This window comes from Heliconius melpomene, chromosome 3, assembly GCF_056956725.1.
Source record: "Heliconius melpomene rosina isolate 202511_hmr_F chromosome 3, ASM5695672v1, whole genome shotgun sequence".
Lineage (NCBI taxonomy): Eukaryota > Metazoa > Arthropoda > Insecta > Lepidoptera > Nymphalidae > Heliconius > Heliconius melpomene.
Window position 1 is genome coordinate 7,815,843 of NC_140391.1, and position 14,078 is coordinate 7,829,920.

Here is a 14,078-nt window from a genome sequence, read left to right on the forward strand (position 1 = left end):
TTTAAGTAATAAATTAATAATGTTTCTAGTTTTAACATTCATAAACAAATAGGAATATAGGAACGGATTTTTGAGTAAAAAAAAAAGTCATTTATTTATAATTGTAACAGCTTCACGGTGTATCCCGCAATTGACAGGCGAGACAAAGAAAATCTAGTGTTAAAACATTCCATTATCCACTTTCCTTAGTTCGAAACATTGTATATTCAGTGAAGGAACTCAACGTTGCGCTTTGCCTTATCACCAGAGCAAAGAAAAGAACTGTCATGTCTCCAGTCACACGTTTTGCGGGCCTCAATTGTAACGATTTGCTATTGTCGATAAACATTGAAATTATTTTAATCTAAAATATACTATAGTATGTTTTAAATCATTATAAAAACCATAAAAAACCTAAACTACCCTATATTACGTGAAATATCATACACTAAAATTAAAAACTAATTTCACGTTACAAAAACGACCACCAAATCCGACATCCCATTGATCCCAAGAAAAAAAACAATCTCGAAAATTATTTTCGCAAATCATTCTAAGCATTGTGCTGATAATGTAGTAACGGAGAGTGGTAACAAAAACCTTCATTTAATTGCGTGGGGAAGATCGCTGAAAGGAGGGCTCTTTGTTCTCCCGCGAGGCCTGGGGGGGGCTATCCGGGGCTGGCTGACTCATCAATATCCCTGGATTGACAGACACGCAACCATCGAGATTTAGTTTCGTCCAACTAATTCCACACAACGATCTGTCTCTTTACATCCTTAACGGTTGTTGGTTTGCTGTCGAGCGAAAAATTTCGGTAAGAGCTTACTTAGTGTTCGATCATTTTCTAATTTATCTATATTTATACAGCACTTAGACTATATTCTTATATTTTCTTAAAAATAAATGTAATTTACTTAAGTTTTATTTTCAAGTACCCCCATTTCACAAATACAAGAAAAACAGAAAATCTAATGATAATCATTTAAATTTTGCAAAAAGAAACCTAACGCCCCATATTATATTTTAATTATGCAAATCCCCCCGATTGAGATCGAATACGCTACTACCGACTGCACAAACAGAAAATAATTAATTATATCACAGAAACGAGATTTACCAATGCAATTAATTTTCTATTTCTCTAATGATAATGAAATAGTAAGGAAACCAGCTGATATACTCCTTACAGGTTGGAGTGTCTTAATTGAAATTCATTAATATATTCAAAGAGGATCAGGTAGCTGCCGTTAATGTATGTACTATTAGGCTTAATAGAATTGTAACTAAAATCGCACATTAGATGGGTTTGAATCTTATTTTTCTTAGAATTGCAAATAGGAATATAAATATTTAGAAACGTATAAATATTTTGTAATATAATCTTTCATTAGCGTATAAATAACACTAAAACAGAACTTTTACTAATATAGGCTTAGCGACACAGCATCGTCACAGATCAGTGACATCGACTATGGGTTCGATCCCACTACGATTAATATATATTTTCGTTTCCCCGCCAAGATAACAAGATAAGACGCGGCGTTAAGTTGCGACACTCAGTACGCAATGTTTCGAAAATATGGTGCAAAGTGCAGAACGGACTATATCAACATCAAGTTTCCTCTGACTATCCTGCTAAATACGGGATTCAACGAGATCTTTAACGCTATAAAGTAAACCAATTAATTATAAAAGCTTTAAAATAAATAAAAAAATATTCGTTTCACAAAGTAGATCTATCTATATATTAAAATACGTTTAAAAAATACATTGTAAGGATAAAATACATTGTAAAATACATTGTAAGGATACCAGGACCTATCAGCACAAACACAATGTATGGATTCGAGTCCCAACTGAGAGAATGTTAAAATTTTCTACATTACGCCAGTAACTTCATAACCGTATAAGTTATTAATCCTCATTCAAAGGGAAATAATCCAAATGATATCTCACTAATTAGCAACTAAAAAAAAATTCAAAATTCCATCCATACAAAAACTGTTCTTCAACAAAAATAAATTAAAAACAATTTCAATATTAACTACCATCTCAAATGTATATCTTACCTCACCAATACAATTATTTACAACTGGTGCAGGCCCCGTTTTCATATCCACATGTTTCCCCAGGGGACCTGAAACAGCCAGAGCCGATGTTATATTTCAATATGCTGACTAAAACAAGCATAACTTTAACTTCGACATCCCATATTTTATGGAAAACCAATATGTCTCGGGAGCGCATGTATCGCGCGCGTACGGGGTTTATGTATGTAGGTACCTACTATACGAATATATCTATGCTATGTACCTACTGTGCTCGTAACAAGCTTAAATGCTTGTAAAATAATATTTTGACAGGTTTATGTTAATATTTTGAAGTACAAGCACAAACGTGTGATTGCAAACGCTTCCTTGTGAATTCGATTCCTACTTGAGGAAATGAAATATATAATAGTTTCATTTCTTCACTCTTGTGTCAAGGCAAACTGCGGCGTTGAGTTCCGCCACACAATGACTCCAGAATTCGGCGGAAAGTGGGAGCGGAGTGTCTTAACACTAGGCTCCCTTTACCTACTTTGCTACATACAGGTCTATATACTTTTCAGCGTAAAGCTGAAAAAAACTATCGTGACAGGTTAACTTTAATATTTATGCACCCAAATATAAATAAATAAATTAGCTTCACGCTGTATCCCGCACACGACAGGGTAAGCAGAGGGAACCTAGTGTTAAGGCATTGCGTGTTGAATGGCAGAACTCAACGCCACAAATGCTACCATTCAAAAGTAAAAGGAATTTTAAGATTAAATTAAACAAAACCAACATTTGTATGGGTAAGAATTTTATAGGGCCAGGGCCTCATTATTTTATTATTTTAACCAAATATCTTCCAGTGCTTAAAACAGTAATAATAAATGTATAACTTGGAGATAGTGTTAATTATTAAGTACTTTAAATTTTAATTACGCTTTGAGGAAAATATAAGATCATCCCCTAGGGATAATGTTCGTTTCATTCGCGCATTAATTAAATTTATGCTCCCCGAGGTATTCATTTCTAGAGGCGAAATACTACCTCTGAATTGAAAATGGCAATGTTTTATTACTAATTCTACAGTATCGTTATTATGAGCAAGATAATTTTGATTTTTTTTAATTGAAAAAAAAAAGATATATATATATATATATATATATCATTTTTTTATATATCTTTTTATATATATATATCTCTTTTTTTTTCAATAAAAAAAAAATCAAAATTATCTTGCTCATAATAACGATACTGTAGAATTACTAATAAAACATCTAGAAATGCCTCTATATACCTATATACCTATATATATTATATATATATTTAATTAATAAAAATATATATATATATATATATTTAATTAAATTTTTATCCTCTTAACAATTTCCAGTATATTACATAATACGTATAGAAATCATACATAAATAATAAATCTACTACTACCCTAATTATGTTCTTAAGAGATTATGGAATAGCTGATGACCTAGGAATCTGACATAATATATAATATTTGTTTTTAACATAATTTGTATAGTATTAATTCACATATTTTCAAAACATTTTACTTATATTCTAAATACTTAGACAAAATTATATTTTGCAAAATGACTGCGGCTCGCCAACCAACACCGGTACATTAGACTCGCGGCCATTACACAAAAACTTTCCTCTTGATATTAAAGCTAATGAGTTAACTTTACGCTCTTCAGAGATTACCTATTTCACGACGGCAGTTCACGCCAAACATTTATAAATTAACTAAATAAATGGTATACGAAAACGACGAGAGGTTATTTAAACTTTTTAACAATAGACTAACTAAGATGATAGCGAAAATTTATTGTGTTTGCAAATATTATCTAATATCAAATTGATATATTTATTTATTTATTAATATTTTCATTTCTTCGATCTGATACCAAGCAGCTGCAAAAATCCTTGCAAACACGCATTATCTCAAAAAGTTCGGCGAAAAGTAGAAAACAGGATATCTTATTAACTCTCTGTCTATGCGGAATACAGGTCTATTTTATTTATTTTTTATATAATTTTATTTTTTTCGAAATAATACTTTTCACGCTTGTTTTGCAACTATACAGGCCTCTCGGGAAGGTTAGATTTAATATTAAGATGCTTCGTTTTCCAATTTCAATTCGACGGGATGCTTAGAATTATTCCGATTTCTCTGTAAAAAATTGTGTCCAATTAGGACGCCTATTTAATATTCGAGTACAGTGAGTTTTTTATTTTTCAATATTATGTTGCCCATATTGAATAGATATTTAAACAATATACCTAAATATATATAATATATAAAGATATAAGTAATATTTTCTTCCAGAGCCTATACCATGACATAAAAGATTTTATTATGGCTAAACTATTTTAAATATACCTACATCAAATACAAAATCAAACATTTATAAACGAATTTTATCCATAAATTAACCTAGAAAAAGATATATAACAAAATTATAATAGCCAATATACAAGGGATAACTTACCCAGTCTGCTTCCACCCTTCCCTTTTAAAGAATATCGATCGAGCATGTCGACCGTGGCTAAGCTCTATGAAAATAGTTAACGGTACATAAATCTACTCGGTTGGCTGGCTTTGAGCCAAGCGATCGCGGTATTGGACCTTAGGGTTTAACTGGCCGTTGCCTGTCATAATTTATAGTAAAAAATACTATTGATATTTTTAATATGAGAATATATGGTGCCGATAACTATTGGTTTGTGTTTGAACGTGAGTAATTATAATATTCTGGAAGTGGAATAAATCTGGTTAAATTTGTTCGTTTATTTTTTCATTCCTGATGATTGTTATTTAAGTAAACTTCATTTTTCACAATTTTCACATTTTCTAAATTTAATATTACATAAGTTACTGGACGACTTAAGCGCCGCTTCGCCCGCGTAAAGTTACTGTTTATTATATTAAACCTAATAATACAATTTTTTACACAAATTGTAGTCTATGTGATATTTTGATGTATAAGCTATATTACTTAAAAGTATCTACTGTAAAAAAAATGTTTTATCCAAATCAGTTAAGCAGTTTGCGTGAAAGTGAAATGAACATCCTCTTATACTTTCACATCTATAATATTACTAGATTTTAAGCTAAATAATAAAAATCTACATATATAAAAGTTTTTAATGAAAATAAAAATTGCAACTGTTTCTACAACGAAACATAACAATTAAAATGTTAAATACAATTTATTTAAATACATTTGTTAAGCTCATAGCAATTCCAAGTTAAACTAAAACGACTAAACTTAATGTCTTAAGAGTTAAGCCAAACGAGACACTGCGCTAGTACGAGTACATGCAAATTGCAAGCCACAGAGACAATTGCTTTAGCTTAATTTAGTCCAAAACTGCATTGCGCCTGCATAGAAACTCTCACAGTGTGTATTAGAATTATAGTTAAAGTAACTTAGCAAGTATGTTATAGTTAAACTAAGAGGCGATTTAGTTGTAGGTAGAATTCGAATTTTAGTGTAATTTTCGTAGTTATGTATATGTAATTGCTATAGAAAACAAGATTATATACGAATAGGTATTGTGACGTAAAACTTGTAATAAGTGCATAATCCATTAAATATTAATGATATTAGCCACTTTTCACGCAATCCCACAAGTTTCCGGCGGAAAACGGGAAACGGAGTGTCTTAACACTAGATTCCCTCTGCCTACACCGCTTTGTAATACTGCGGGAAGTATAAAAAAGTTATTGCTATTGATCTATTTGTACTTCTCTTGTACAATATATTTTCCATTAGAAAAAGATTAAATTACTTAATAAATTAAGGTATATAACACAAAATTGTAAACATTATTTAAAACTATTTTGTTAATAATATAATCCGGATTATTAAAGGCATTTTTAAAATATATTTTGGCAACAACTGTTTTTCTTCTTATCTACCCGCTTATCCTCCGCTTAGAATAAGCTACACCCAGATAAGTCGACAGAAGGCTGTTAGCTTAATTGCATTTGCATATCGCACTTCTATTGTAAATAGCTAGGGAATAAGAAAGACCAGCTATTATTGTTAGTATAGAACTTTGAAAGAGAAAAATAAAATAAAATAATATTATACTACATTTCTGCATTTCTGAATGCTACAACTTCGTACATAAAACGAAGAATTTCTGTATATTCGTTTTAAAAACTTCGTAGATTTATGTAATACGTAATATTTGTTCTAAGTTAGTATTTGTGTATTCTACATTAGATAAAAGTACAAAATGCATAGCTATGCATAATGTGTGAATATTTTATAACACATTTAGTTGAACATATAATTTCGTATATTTACATGCTTTCTTTTTATTTATTTATTTTATTTTCAATGTTTTATATTTTTTCTTTTAGATTTAAGTATTTTTTTTAGTTTAACCTTATATAGAATATTTTACCGTTAATTTACGTACTTCTTGGACAGCTAGATATTAAAAATGATTAAATTAAAGTCAGTGTCCCATAACGTCTTCAAATATGAGAAAATCAAAGAAAATTAGTGCTATAGCGATAGATTTTTCTAATAATTTTATTATAACTTGCGTAAATGTCTCCGCTACGAGATTGAGATAGGCTGACTGACAAGTCGCTCACATTAGAAACGGTATGAAAAAAAATGTATATTTATATTAATAACTTAACTATAAATATATCACAGAAAAGTAATATTTAAGACTTATTGCAGCAATAAAAATAATAAATATACATACTGGCAATTTTAAACTCGTAGTTGTAATATTATGAAAGTCGTAAATAATATTTATGAAAGTTTGTACGAGGCAACACTATTAGCGCGACGCGATGTTTGGACTATATAATTTAAAAAAAAAAAACAGCTTCACCTAGTGATAAAACATTCCGTTCCGCACTTTCCGCAGAATTCTGTAGGCATTGCGTATTGAGTGGCGAAACTCAACGCCGCGGTTTTAGCTTGTCACCAGAGCGAAGAAGTGAAAATATAAATTTTAAAAAATATATAATTTCCTCGAGTTGGGATCGAACCCACAACCAGTAGGGATTAAAACCACACGCTCATTTTACAGGTACATTATAATAAAATGAAAGTGCATTGTGTTAACTCGATAAATGTCCATCCATTTCAATTTACTCGGTTAAATAATTCGTTTAATAGAGGTTCTTTATTACGTCGTATTTACTATAATATTCTCTATTTATGAAAGTAATTATAAGCAATGCTACAGGTAAAAGCGTAATAATTTGATGATGTAAATTAGTGTATATTTAAGGTTTAAATTATACAATTCATTAAAATAAATTATTTTCACTTTCACGCTGTAACGCACACATACCAGGATAGGCAGAGGAAACCTAGTGTTAAGGCACTCCGTTCCCCACTTTCCGCCGAATTTTTGGGGCATTGCATGTTAAGTGGTGGAACTCAACGCTGCTCTTTGCCTTGTTATCAGAGCGAAGAAATTAAAATATAAATAATTAATAAATCATTCTCCCGAGTGGTTTAAAACCTCAACCGTCACGTTTACAGTCACACGCTTTTGTCACTGCGATATAAAATATATTTTTTTATTAAAATCTATTTTTTTATGTTCTTTCTTTCACATTATAATTACTAAAGTAATATGTTGTACCTACAAAAAATATTTTATTTTCCTAATATATGTTTAAATAATATTTTCTGCCTAATACTCGTACATAAGACAGGTAGGCAAAGTACGGCAGTGAGTTTGACCACTCAACACGCAATTCCTCAAGAATTCGGTGGAAGGTGCAAGACAGAATGTCTTAATTCAGAACGGAGAAACTAAAAGAAAACAAAAAAATATTCTTTTACTAGCAACAAGTAAGCTTTACCTTGATAAATGCTATGAGCGACTGAGGCTTACTTAATAAATGATTTTCTTCCTTTTTATTAAAGGTAACGGTAACGTATTTTTCGTCTATTTATAAAAAAGAAAACGTGTTACTTAGTATGGACTTTCATAATATTAATAAAATTAATTGACAAAACAACTAAAATATGAACTCTTCTTCACAACATCGAAACAAAACTACCGGATTGTATATCAATTATACATCAAAATCAATTTCAACCTTTTCCTACAAAAACACAGTAAAATTTGAATTTCAACGAAAAAGCCAACCAAAAAAGTATATTAGCAGTGAATGCCGTTAGTGCCTTTTAATTCCGACTCGGGTACATCAACGGCAAAATGGCGGCGAGGCACGGGTGGGGTAAGCCACCGTAACTTCGAACCTCGCGACATCTATAATTCTGGCAAGCCATCATAAATTAGCATACGTATTAGACTCTCGTACAAATTCTGTGCACGATTGTAGGTACCTATTTGCAATTCCGGTCGATTTAGTAAATTGAGGTAATTAAAAGGGAAAACCAACGGAATGTGGTTTTGATGTTGACTTGCGTTAGGAAATGCATTTGTTAATTACTGTAAGGTGGTGTTCTTCTAGCTGGTGGTATTACCAAAAAAAACAATAGTATTTGTAATAATTGTTACAAGCTATTATATAAACTTAATATTCATTGATAAAAGATCTATTAATAGCTTATAAAAATATTCTACATGTATATTATATTATTATTCCATTATTAATGTTTAACGTACGTAATGGAACTCGGCTGCATATAAGTCAAAACGTAATTTAGTCAAAACTTTTAAGGCTTATCGAAAACTGTTGACACAAGATCACCAGACCCTCAATATCGCCCAGAAATTAGACGAGAGTACTAAATTCCTTCTCTCTACTCCAAAAACTGAAGAATCGTTATATATTAACAAACTTAACTAAACTTAACTTAACGCAAAACTTAAACCTTATAATAAAAATACTGTTTAAAACAAAATAGTTTTTATTTATTAGAAACAGGCGATATTTACGCGACGTACCCTATACATGAAGCCGTTGCCTTGTAACGGCATATCATCTAATATTAACTTTCATAATTCAAATTGTACCATATTAATAAAAAACAGTAGAACCCGCCTAATACGATCAGGAGTAATACGATTTTCAGCATATTATTACCATTTTACGAGAGTCCCTACAACTTGAGATTTTTTTTATATTTAATAAAATTTAATACGATTCTTATCCCTGGATGGTAAATAATTCGTCTGGCGCATATATCATTATCATAAAAAAAATGAAAGACTTTTGACGTTTACTGTGCACGATGCGATTCTAAACATAAAAGTCTTATACGAAGTAATAACACTAAAATCATTCCAAATTACACGCGTTCCCGCTTAAAACGCGTTTTGATTGGAAATCGTCTTAAACGGGTTTTACTAATAGATAATATCTATGTGCAAAGACCACCAGAAAACTACAATGTCAATATTTACGCCTAGCTTAAAATTTTTTTGGAAGTATGTTTTCAGTTTATAGGTACAAATCGATTACAATTAAATAAAATTATATATTAAAGGACATTTCATATATATTATAATATTAATTTATTATTTTTATATTATTTATTTTATAATATGATTAAACAATATAGCAACAAAACGATGTATCTCCCTGTAAAATCTCTCCCTTTAACTTAGAACAAATTTCGACTTAAACAACTGAATTTATAATTACTAAGCCATAAAAGAAAAAACTTTTACAAGATAGAGACAGTTTGTGCTGTAATACAATACGCAAAGCTGTAAAAACTTAAGACTTGTTGAATTAACTTATTAATTATTCATTTTCATTTTCGAGATAGCTAATTTTATGTCTCTGTTAATATCTGCAGTGAAATAAGATTCCACCTTAACGGTACTTGGCCCAAGCTACGAGTCTGCGTTCACTAATAAAGATCCGAGTTGGGCCACATTTGGCCAACTAAATGTGTGTAATAAAGTTGTATTAGTGCTTTAGTTTTCTAGTAAGCTACACTTTTAGAGCGTCATAAAGAACACTTCACTTTTATAATGTCTATGAAACATCAACATTTTATTAGCACTGTGTGTATCTTTCGTTAATAATGCATTTTTGTTTAAAAATGTCATATTTTATCTATCTAAATGTATTTATAACTGACTAGCGTCCCGCTCGCGGTTTCACCCGCGTGAACTATGTTATTATTAATTTCTGTCTCCATGACTACGTCCTAGTGACGTCCATGCAAAATTTAAGACTCGTAGCATTTGTAGTAATGAAGTTTCATACAAACTTTCGACCCCAAAAACAACCCCTTAGAAGTCGAATATTGCAAATTGCCGTCTTAGCGAGTACCTACGTCCTATAAGTAACTCCTATGCAAAATTTGAGATTCCTAGCACATGTAGCTTCTGAGATTTCGTGATGAGTGAGTGACCTTTCGATTTTATATATATAGATTACAATTGAAATTTAAAAGAAATGTCAAAATCAAAACCACGTTATGGTGTAAGAAAATAGTTAAAAAAAAGTTATTATTGCAAAAATATTACCCAAATAACATACACATTTAATGCTTATTGACATGAACAAATATTTTATTTAGCTTCAGAGCAGGATAGGCATAGGGAACCTGGAAATTAAGTTAAGACACTTCGTTTCCCATTAACATATTTCCATTCCTATTATTCTATTTTCCATCGAATTTAATGGCGGAACTCTACGCCGCGTAGATAACGTATTGCATCGTTACCAGAACGAAGAAATGAAAACCTAAACCAACAGAACCTGAAATAAATCTTTTTCAAAAACAAATAAGAGAAGGTATACAAGAAATCTCATTACTCCTGAACTCAGCTGAACAAAGATTATACTCAATATTGATTTAATTTAGTTGAATTGTTATCCCCGCAGCGGTAAACAAGGAACCTTAGCCTCATAACGGCTCGTAGAATCAAATTGCTTCAGCCATATCATACGCCACCAGGGGATTGAGTGTTTGGTCTTGTAATAGAACAAGGAAATATTTACACCGAGAAAGCGTTTACACATTACTTGGTTGCGATATTACCTAATAATACAAAAGAAAATATGTTTATTTGTAACGAAATCTTTATAAAAAAATTCGGAATAAGTTGTTTTGGTAATGTTAGAGATTTGAGCCCTTCTTTTCGTAATGTTTGTTTCTTTTTATTTTATCAAGAAATAGGGTGTAGGTATAACCTCCTGATCTCCTCGTACATCAAATTTGGGCCTACAGTTAGGAAAATATACAAAATATATATATTTATATTACATTAAAAATTATTACAAACTTATAAGTGTAGTTCATTTCAGACAAAATAAGTGCATAAGCCCGCAAACTTAAATTTGTCTATTTTTATAAATGGTACATCCCGTTGACCTACAATCCTGAAATTGTTACGGAACCCTCGGTGAGCGAATCTGATTCACACTTGGCCGATTTTTTTATAGTCTTGAGTTATAAAATGTTGTACTTAAACTCTCTCAAGGTACGCTTAAGAAATCCGTATTTCCGTAACCTATCCGTATATCCGTATTAATTCTGTGGTTAAAATTTTAAAAATATTTAATTTTGATGCTAGTGAGGACTTTTATATTTAAGCTAAGACAGAAACAAGTGTCTAAATAAGAGATTAATAGAAGTGCCTTCAACGAATGTGCAGATGTATGATGCTTAACAGAAGTCCAACTCCTCAGAGTATCATCGCTCAAGTTAAATAGCTTTCGCCAGTTTAAGAGACGAATAGCAACCTTGGTATGTACAATGTACATATGTAAGTAAAATTAGACACGATTTTAGTAAATTGGGAGTATGCGATAGAAAAATTAATCTGTTTCCTCTTTTTTTTCCAAAAAAAGATTTAGTGTATTTAAATAAAAAATTTAAATTGCCTAGAAAATTGATATTTGTAATGTAATACCTATTTCGTTTATTTTCAAAAATCATAATAAGTTTTTAGGAAGCACTTTTAAATCGTCAAATAAACATACAAAGCTCCAACTGGCTACATTGCTCCTTGCTGTTCTTTTCAATGTCAATGTTACTAATGATTAAACTTAATTATTACATACATGGCCATCCTGCATGAGAATTAATTGATATGGAATCATCATATTTATGCTTTAAATATAACTAAACTGAGTATTCGGTTTTATATTTAAGTATTGTTTACTTTAAATTATTGTAGCCCAATTTAGCATAGATTTTTGTTGAAATGAAAGAAAATATTAAAAAATATAAATATATATATCTTTTGAATGTAATATAAAAATTAATTTAAGCGAGAAAAGTCGCAATTGAGTCTCTTATAAGAAACAATCTAAATTCTATAATTTACTTAGCAGTTGCGTATGAAAATTTTCAATATAAATATTTTCATTTACAACCTTAAATGCTTAAGGCATATTCAAGGTGAAGAATATAAGTAAGAATATAATCAATAATTATTGAAAACTTCAAAAAGGTTTCGAATTATTTTGACAAAAAATGACAATGTGTTCTGTCATCCAAAGTGCAATGTTTCTGAGAGAGAGTGGGAAAAGGAGAATAGAGTGTGTTAGCACTAAATTCCCTCTACCTTCATTATTAAAACATGTAAATATTTTTTTTAAGGTTAACAAACCAACTGTAAATATATAATAATAATTTTAATATGAAATAAAATATACTTTTTGAAAGTAATATATTTATACGAAAATTAAAAAGTTCGGCCCCGTCGGAAAGGAAAGAACTTATCGGATTTAACTTCCGCGTTATCGCCTTAGCGCATTTAAGTTCATCCATAAATTAAAGAAGAAAACTGCGAGACAAAATAAAGAATAATGGAGAAATGTTACTCTTATAAATATAATAATTAACTAAATGTAAATGAAATATAAACGAGATCATATTTAAAAATACTTAATTATAATTAAGTATAAATATTATTTAATATGAAATAATAATATATAATAAAATAATAATAATAATAAAAAACAACATAATAAAATAAAAATATCGATAAATATTTGCATACGTTACCTACAGTTTTCAGCCAGATCTGTCAACAGCGACCACCATCATCTGGCAGCATCTGAAAAAATATATTTTATTTTAGTATTCTGGTATTTATTTCATTTGAAGTAAATAAAAGATAAAATAAAAGGCATTTAAAAGATAAGCGAAAACAAAAGAGAAACAACAAGTCAACAACACTTGTACGCGTCACTCGTTGAAAGGTGAGGGTACGAAATCACATTAGGGAGAGCTTGACGCAATCAAATTACAGGGAACCTGTCCCCAGAGGGTTTCAACAACTTTAAAGAGGAAAAGTAAATAATTTAAGATACGTACCAAAAATTATGAATTCTCATTTCATGTTGGATATTGTAGAATAGAAGTGATATTTTCTATTGGCTTCAAGTGGCGTTCACCGTTATCGTCAGTAGCTCAGACGCGTCTAACTTTGCGGCGAGCCGCGCCCCTATACGCTACTTGTACTGAATCTCTACCCCTATTCCGGGCATCAGGAGGTGGAATCTCAACTAATTCAAATATCCTATAACAAAAGAAAATATATAATTAAAATTCAATTCTATACCATAGTAATAAAGCTTAAAATACGATGCGTGCGAACGCTGTTACGTCCTTACGAAGTCTGCCGACTGCATTTGGGTACCCGGGGATGCTGCGCAAAATAGGATCACGAAATATGAACGAGACTGCGAGGCGCTAGCGGGTGGGGAGGGGTGCGAACAGACAGGGGATATTTGAATAGACTACGCCGGCTCTTTCCCGCGGGTATCACCGGGGGAGGCAAACCCGCGTAACAACACTATAGGGAAGGCGGAGGGAGGCAAACCCGCGTAACAGCACTATGCCTCTGTACAAATCGGCAATGTACAGTGCACAATAAATGTGCAGTTTCCATCACTGTTTTTATCTGGGCTCGTTTGTTTCGCAGGAAAAACAAAGGAGCGCAAGATAATTGAATTTGCTCTCATTACATTATCTAGAAGCGAAAGCCAAGATGCTGCGAAGCAAATTGTATACATTTCTTTTATATTGCCTCTACGGTTGTACAGTCAATTTTCATTTATTTTTATTATAAAATATATTAGCGATATTGAGGTGTATTGAGGCCAGTCGCGTAGGG

The 14,078-nt window shown here is 31.0% G+C and overlaps 1 long non-coding RNA gene across 1 annotated transcript in view; it reads right to left on the reverse strand.

Annotated features, from left to right (window-relative positions):
- Nucleotides 1-2,050: 2,050 nt before the first annotated feature.
- LOC146540014 (uncharacterized) overlaps nt 2,051-14,078 on the reverse strand; it is a 28,053-nt gene continuing 16,025 nt past the window's right edge. The window contains exons 4-6 of the long non-coding RNA XR_014879480.1: nt 13,277-13,481; nt 12,965-13,016; nt 2,051-2,119 (exon numbers count right to left, since the gene is read on the reverse strand). This is a non-coding gene — a long non-coding RNA (uncharacterized LOC146540014). The remainder of the gene's footprint in view (nt 2,120-12,964; nt 13,017-13,276; nt 13,482-14,078) is intronic.